At 41.2% G+C, this 7,631-nt stretch overlaps 1 pseudogene; it reads left to right on the forward strand.

Annotated features, from left to right (window-relative positions):
* Nucleotides 1-7,631, forward strand: part of LOC101587906 — a 79,922-nt pseudogene that overhangs the window by 71,286 nt on the left and 1,005 nt on the right.

Genomic DNA, 7,631 nt, shown 5'->3' on the forward strand with positions numbered 1-7,631 from the left:
ATTTCTGGGATCTTGACTATTATATGTCCTGGTGTGTTTTTCATTGGATTGGGGTTATTTGGCATTCTGTATGCTTCGGTTACCTGAATGTCAGATTGTTTCCTCATATTTGGGAAGTTTTCTGCTATTTCTTCTGCCCATATTTTTTTAAAATGTCATTTGTATTGACTCCTTCTTTCTCATTGATGCCTATTAGTCCCACATTGTTCATCTTTTCATCATCTTGCAGATGATGGATTATTCTTTCCTGCATCCTAGATGTTTTTAAAAGATCCTTTCTTACCTTTTCACTAGCTGCACCAGCGTCTTCAAGATCTGAAAGTCTGTCATCACTTTCACTTAAAATGTTTTGCAAGCTTGTGATTGAGATTTTAAGTTCCTCTATATCTCTTTGACTCTGCTTCATGTGATCTATTACTTCCTGTATTGCTCATTCAAGGAATCCGTCATTTTTCTAATCTCCTCTATTTTTTTATCAATGTTTTTTTTTAGCAGAAGTTATAAATTCTTTTATTGCAGTGTTTTTTTCAGATTCGGTTTCCTTCCTACGTTTCTGTAGTTGATTCTTTACTTCAGTTGTTATGAGTTCTGAGGATTCTTTTTTTATTTCAGAAAAGAATTCTGCTCTGAGTTCCTCTATAACTTTCTGCTGTTGCTTATTTATTTACTATCGATGCTATTAATTCCTACATTTGAGCTAAGGTAATTGAAAAGAATTCTGCTCTGAGTTCCTCTATGACTTTCTGCTGTTGCTTATTTACTATCGACACTATTAATTCATACATTTGTGCTGAGCTAGTGTCCGCTGCACTTGTTCTGGTTGGGCATTGGGTTTCCTCCATATGTTTCTGCATTTGATTCTTTACTGCAGATGTTATTAATTCAGGGATTTCTTTTTTCATTTCCAATCTGAGTTCCTCTATAACTTTCTGCAGCTGTTTCTTTATTTCAGAAGCTGTTGATTCATTGCTTTCAGTTGTGTGATTCCCAATTTGTTCTGTGTTAGTGTCCTCTGCACTTGTTATGTGTGGGCTTTGGTTCTGAGATTGCATTTTGTTCCTTCTCATCATTTTGTGTAGCACTGTCTTCTGACCTTTGTTGTAGATCTTTGTTTGAGTTATAACCTTAGCACCTACTCAAGTTCAGGTGCAGATCTACAAATTTAGGATTAATTCAGCTCTGCTTGTCTTGGGTCTGGCTGCTGTGCTCAGCTCCTTCCTACTGCTGCCCTTGGGGGTGAACCTGTTGTGCCCCTCTGGCAAGATGTTCTGCTCCTGGACTAGCTGGTTGGTTCTGTCCCCTACACTCTCTGCAGGGATTGCAGCTGCAGGGTTTTAACCAGGCCTGTATGCCAGCCCTGAGCTGAGCCTGGAGGGGACAAGTTGGAGTATGGGCAAGTTGCAGTTCTCCCACACACTCACCGGGCCTGGACTAGGACTGTATCTGAGGGTTCCCAGAACGGGGCAGAAATCCCATCTCTGTGGGCAGAATTGGGGGGGTACTACAGAGTGATGGGGGCATCCCAAGAGGGTGAAACAGGGTGTCACTCATGCTGCACCTGGGCTGGGACCAGTAGGTCACGCCAGCACAGGGTAGCTGGAAGTTCTCCCACCCACTCACCAGGCCTGGGCTAGGGCTTGATCTGGGGGTTCCCAGAACACGGCAGAAATTCCTACTGGGCAGGTGGGGTAGGGGAGGTGCTGCGCAGCGTTGGGGGCATCCCAAATGGGTGAAAGAGGGTCTCACGTACGCTGCACCTGGACTGGGACAAGTAGGTCCCTCAGGATCAGGGTAGCGGGAAGCTCCCCCACACTTACCGGGCCTGGGCTAGGACTGGGTCTGAGGGTATTTCACATAATTTTGACATAACAATATACATCTTTATAACACCAAATGAAAAAAAACACAATAGTATTTATTTGTCAAAGACATTGAATATTTAAGGATTATGCTTTTTAATAGTATAAAACCAAGTGAAGTAAAAAATTTAGGACTAGTTTACAAATCTATTTTTGCATTTAGTGGTATTATTTTTTATGTAATAATTTTAAACTTCATGATTCTTAACTTGTTTTAATAATTGCCATCAAATCTTTCATACAATTGTCTTCCTATTCTTTATTTTTAAATCCTGTTCTCTGTTGGCTGCAGCAAATTGTTCAGCAAATTTTTCAGAGAAGATTCTTGGCTGATAGGACTTCCTTAACCCTTGGATATCTGAGACTGTCTTCTAGTTGCTTTCATACAGAAACAATAACTTGGAAGGCTATGTCATTTTTTAAAATGTTCAAAATTATTTTTACTCAAAACTCTAGATATTGTTCCATTATTTTTTGGCAGAAAAATCAGAGGTCAGCCTGACTTTTGCTCCTTTATCATTAACTTTCTTTCTCTGTCTAAATACTTTCAAAAGTTTTTATTCTTGCAATTTAAAAGTTACCAGGAAATGTCTAAGTGGGAGTTGTGGGGGGTTTTCATTCAATTTTTAAGGTACTTTATAAACCTTTTCCATCATAGGCCTAATTTACCCTGCAACTATGAAAAATTTTCTTTAATTCACCCCATAATTATCATTTCACCTTTATTTGCTTTGCCCTCTATTTTAGGTATTGCTATAATACCCAGGTTACATTGCCTGGACAGGCCCTCTTCATCTCTTTTTCTCTTTTTTTATCTTGACTTCTTTTGGCATATTCTCTACATTCTGTGAGACTCTCTTGTTTTTCATTTACTTTAGTAATGTGATTGTGTGACTGACCCCTCTTACACATTTCCTTAAGTCTCCAAAGCCTAAGAAATCTTCCAACACTCTCCACTTTACCATTGAGCATATATGTCTTTCATGCCCTCTATTATTAATTGTTTAACCCTTGATAGCTTTTTAATGGAGGTTGATGCATCTGTTTCAAGAGAGGGTCTTTTTCTAAATACTTAGCTCTTTTGTTTCAATTAAACTGCAGTATTATGACTTTTCTCTTAGGGAAATGGGGTTCAAAAATTAAATCTGGTCTTCTAAGGCGTTGAACCAACTTCTACTCTGTGTGCTTTGATATGGATCTCTTCTGCATCAAATATAGTGCCTGCTGCCCTGGAGGGAGTACTCAACACTCACTAAATTAATTACCTCATAACTAATTAATTGGTAATACATAACAGTCACAGTTCAAATTCTGCAGTGTCTCACTCCCAATTATGTTAGTTTTAATGTTATACTTTAGATTTTCCTAAGTGTCCTCCAAAAGTCCACCTGTAAAGTTTTGGTCCCCATGTGGTCCTTGCAATCATTAATTTTGTTAACAATTTCGCCAGATTAAGAAGTACCCAGAAGACTAGTAAAGCATGGTCCTGGATCTGTCGGGCTGGGTGGTGGAGGCACGGCTGTGAGTATGGTCCATGGTTCCTGGTCTTTCACCTTCCTGTTAGCCCTGCCACCCTCCTAGTTGCCTGCCACTACTGAGCTAAGCATGTTGGGCTGCCACGCTCTTCTATCACGATGTTCCTGTCTTGGAATCTGCCAACCAAGATCTGAAATCTCTCCTGTGAGATGAATTAAGTCTGTTCTCCTTTCAGTGGTGAGTGTTAGGTATTGTTGGGTATTTCTCAGCCATGGGAAATCTGACCAGTACAAAGCCAGGCTTGGCAGCGGGAGTAGAAGCTCTAAGAGCTGGGCTTAGAGGGAAGTATTCAGGTCACTGGGGATGTGTGAGTAGGATCTCTCCCTCTCTCTCCCACTGGCCACGCTGTGAGTGGTTTTGCTTCACCACATGTTCTCACCATGACGTGCGCTCAGCCCAGAGCAGTGGAGCTAATGGATCACAGTCTGAAGTATCTAAAACTGTGAGCCAAAGCTAAACCTTTTATATTCATAAGTTCACATCTCAAATATTTGGTACACTGACAGAAAGCAGACTAACACATTTTTGAAATGTTCTGTGCATGTATATTTGGAGCAAACATGTTTGGTACCTTCATTGTGTCTTGGAAACATTGAAAACCTTCCTATTTCAAGGTCTTTGCCCTTCCCTTCTTTCTGTTCGTAAGCCCTTTCCACTGTATGATCACGTGACTACTACCTTGCCCTTATGTAGGCCTCAATTTAAATGCTATCTTCAGAGAGAGGACTCTCTTAATTACCACTACCCCATCCTACATTTTTGTTCTTCATAGCATATGATTATATAATCACCTAAAACTAACTTATATATGTTTAAAATTAAAATGCAAACTTCAAAACCTAGAATTTTTAAATAAATAATTTATTGATTATTTAATATGTTTAGTTGCAAGGTGTTTTATTTTACTTTATTTTATTTATGGATTTACACATGTCTACAGCGTCTCACTACATAGATAGTATTCAGTTATCCTCTTGTTTTCAGCATCCCAAGCACTGGGATTATAGGCATGCATCACCACAGCCAGTCTCAGTTGCAGTTTCAGTGCACCCCAGAGGCAGGGCCTCTACCCACTTTTCCCCTGAAAGAGATTATACACAAAAAAGAAAACCTGAGGCTGCAGATAAGGAAGAACACATTGTAATGGAGATTTAGAAAAATGAGGTGGCACAGGCACCAGGGGGGTCAACAAGAAAGTAAGAGAAGGTATCCCTAAATCATGGGATAAGGAAAAAAGAAAAGTACAATGTCTTTTGTATCAAAGATCTACTCTGATAGTCATTCCAGGGACAGTTTTCCCTAGAACTGGCCTGAATCGATAAAGATCCTCTTAATTTATCTAGGCAAGAAATCTGATATGAAGTCAAAAGAAGGAACAAGGTTCAAAATGACATATTTTAGTCCCAGGCTCAAGATTCTCATCTGACTAGGAATCTAGTAAAGCAGGACATAGTTCTCTACTTTGGTCCTAAAAAAATATAAGCATCTTAGTTTCTATAGCCCAGTGGAAATGTGCACTGGTTCTACCCCAATATCCACAGCCACACTGCCCCTCACCTATAGCAGGCTCCTTGCTGCACAGAATGAGGCAGGCTTTATCTCTGCATGCTGGGAAGTTGCTTTGGAAGTGGTCCCAATTGTGTCCAGCTGTACATGCAGACACGTTACCAGGTGCCAGTAGGGTACTTCAGCTCTAGTGGGCAAAGTGTTGGTTAAAAAACCTGAGCCTGATCCTGGAAAGTGAGAAGAAAACATGCAGATGAGAAGGGGAGCAAAAAAGGGTGGAGGGAGGAAAGAAGTGACAAGAAGAAAAAGAACAAATGGAAACAAAGCAATTGTATCTAAAGAGGCGAAGAAGGGCGAAAGGGAGAGGAGGAGAATGGGAAAAGAAGAAGCAGGATATACTGTATTCAGGTGCAAATTCACTATGATGAATGGGATCATTATGTATATCTAAAATATGCCAGTAATTTTTTTTTAAAGGCCAAGCTTTTTTTGGAGAGACGAAAATGGCAGAGTAGAGACCAGCAGCAAAACAGAGCCTCTCTGAGACCTGAAATCAAGACACTTAGAAAACAAGTTGATGAAGAGAAAGAAGAGAACTAGATGTCCAAGAGCTGGAAGGGAGCTGACAGGCAAACTAGAAACCACAGAGAAGCTGGCACAATGGAACACAAGGCAGAGATGAGAACGAAGCAGTCTAGAAAGCTCTTCCTGGTTCCCAGGACAGAGACCTGTCTCACTAGACATAATGCAGAAAAGCTCCTGGCTGTAAGCAACTGCAAGAAAACAAAAACAGGGTGGTGTTTTACTCTGAGAGTAACTTCCTCCAAAAGGCAAGCTAGAGTTGGGGAAGAAATCCAGAGCAGTGCCCACCACACTCAGGAAGGATTAATAAGGAGCTAATCAGGAAAGCAGTAAATTGTTCAAGACTACACCACAAAACTGGGGTATGCTGGAGTTTCTGACATCACCCTACCACAGTAACTAGGTGGGAGATGACCACAAGAGACAGTTTCAGGGAGGGAATGGATGAGAAATAGATCTCCTAAGAAACTTAAGCTCAGGCAAGTGTCTCAGTTACTTTTCACTCATTGCTGGGACATAATACTGACACCCAAAATGAAGAAAGGAAAAGTTTATTTACCTCACAGTTAGTGAAGGTTTCAGTCCATATTCCACTGGCTCCAAGGTAGACGGCAGCAGTTCATCGGGGCAGAAAACAGGAAAGAGCAGAGGAGGAGCAGCAGCTGTGGTGTCTCTTCCCTCCACGCCAACTGTGCCAACTGCAAAGACCGGAGCTTCTCCAAGGAAGTGGGGCCAGCTGCTGTGAAGATCCAAGCGCCTCCGGAGTGGCAGAGCTGCCTCTGATCAAGCTCCTCTGTGGAAGTGGCACCACAAGCTCAGAACTCCTCCAAAGAAGTGAGGCGCAGAAGCCTTCTTCAACTCCTTTATATCTCTTTAGGTGTTGAGTCACTCTGGGGCAGGCCCTCCCTGCTTTAGAGGCAGGGCCCCTCTGCACCTTAGGGCCAGGCAGGGGCCCCCACCGCCCGGGATGTGGAACTGCTGAGGTGATCTAGCCAAGTTGACACGACATACTGACCACTACAGCAAGGAAGGGTGCAGACCCCGCCCTACATAGTGAGAAGCTAGGCCTACTGCCAACATCATTTCAAGTAGATAAGGCTAGAAGCTTTCCCTTTAAAATCAGGAACAAGACAAGGATGTCCACTATCACCATTCATACTCAGTATAGAACTAGAAATATTAGCCAGAGCAATCCAGCAAGAGAAAAAAATAAAAGGGTTATGTATAGGAAATAAGTCAAATTATCATTATTTGGGGATGACATGAAAATTACATTTATGTAGAAAATCGAAAAAATTCCACCAAAAGATACAAAGAATTAAAATGGAAACAATTCTGTAAATAATGAGGGAAGGTATGGGAATGGGAAAAAAAGAGAATAAAGTTATGTATATGTACAAATTCCCTAGGAATAATTATTATACCTAAAATGTACCAATAAACTTAATAAAAAAGATTCACAGAAAAAAATTCAGCAGTATAGCAGGATACCAAATCAACACACAAATACCAACAGCATTCCTGTACTCCAATAATGAACTCATTGACAAAGAAATTAGGAAAACAATGCCATTGCTTTGTCATCAAGAAAAATTAAGTACTTAGGAATTAACCTAATCACAGAAGTGAAAGACCCCTACAACAAAAACTACAGTACTCTAACAAAGATGAAAGATAACATCAGAAAATGGAGGGCTATCTCCCATGCCTAGATAAGCAGAACCAATATTGTCTCAAAATAGCCAACTTCCAAAACTAATATACAAAAGGCTGGCCAAATAGCTCAGCGGGTTAAAGCACCTGCAAGCAGGAGCAGGAGCTGGGAGGTTTGTTCCACCGAGCCTGCTGTGCTGGCCCTCCCCCACCCCAGGGCATGCTGAGATAGCTATTGAGACTGGATGTAGTGGAGTGACACCTGTAATCCCAGCTCTTGGGGGGCCGGAGAGATGGTTCAGTGGAATAAGCACTTCCCTGGGAAGTGTAAGGGCCTGAGTTCAATCCCTGGTTCCGGAAAAAATAAAATAAAATAAAACACAAAATCCCAACTCTTGGGAGGCTGTAAATAGGTAGATGACTATGAGCCTGATCTAGTAGTGAAACCCTGAACACCCTGTAGACCCTTCCCTAAAATACAAAAAAAAAAAAAAA

The sequence above is a fragment of the Octodon degus genome, unplaced genomic scaffold (assembly GCF_000260255.1).
Source record: "Octodon degus isolate 3935 unplaced genomic scaffold, OctDeg1.0 scaffold00019, whole genome shotgun sequence".
NCBI lineage: Eukaryota > Metazoa > Chordata > Mammalia > Rodentia > Octodontidae > Octodon > Octodon degus.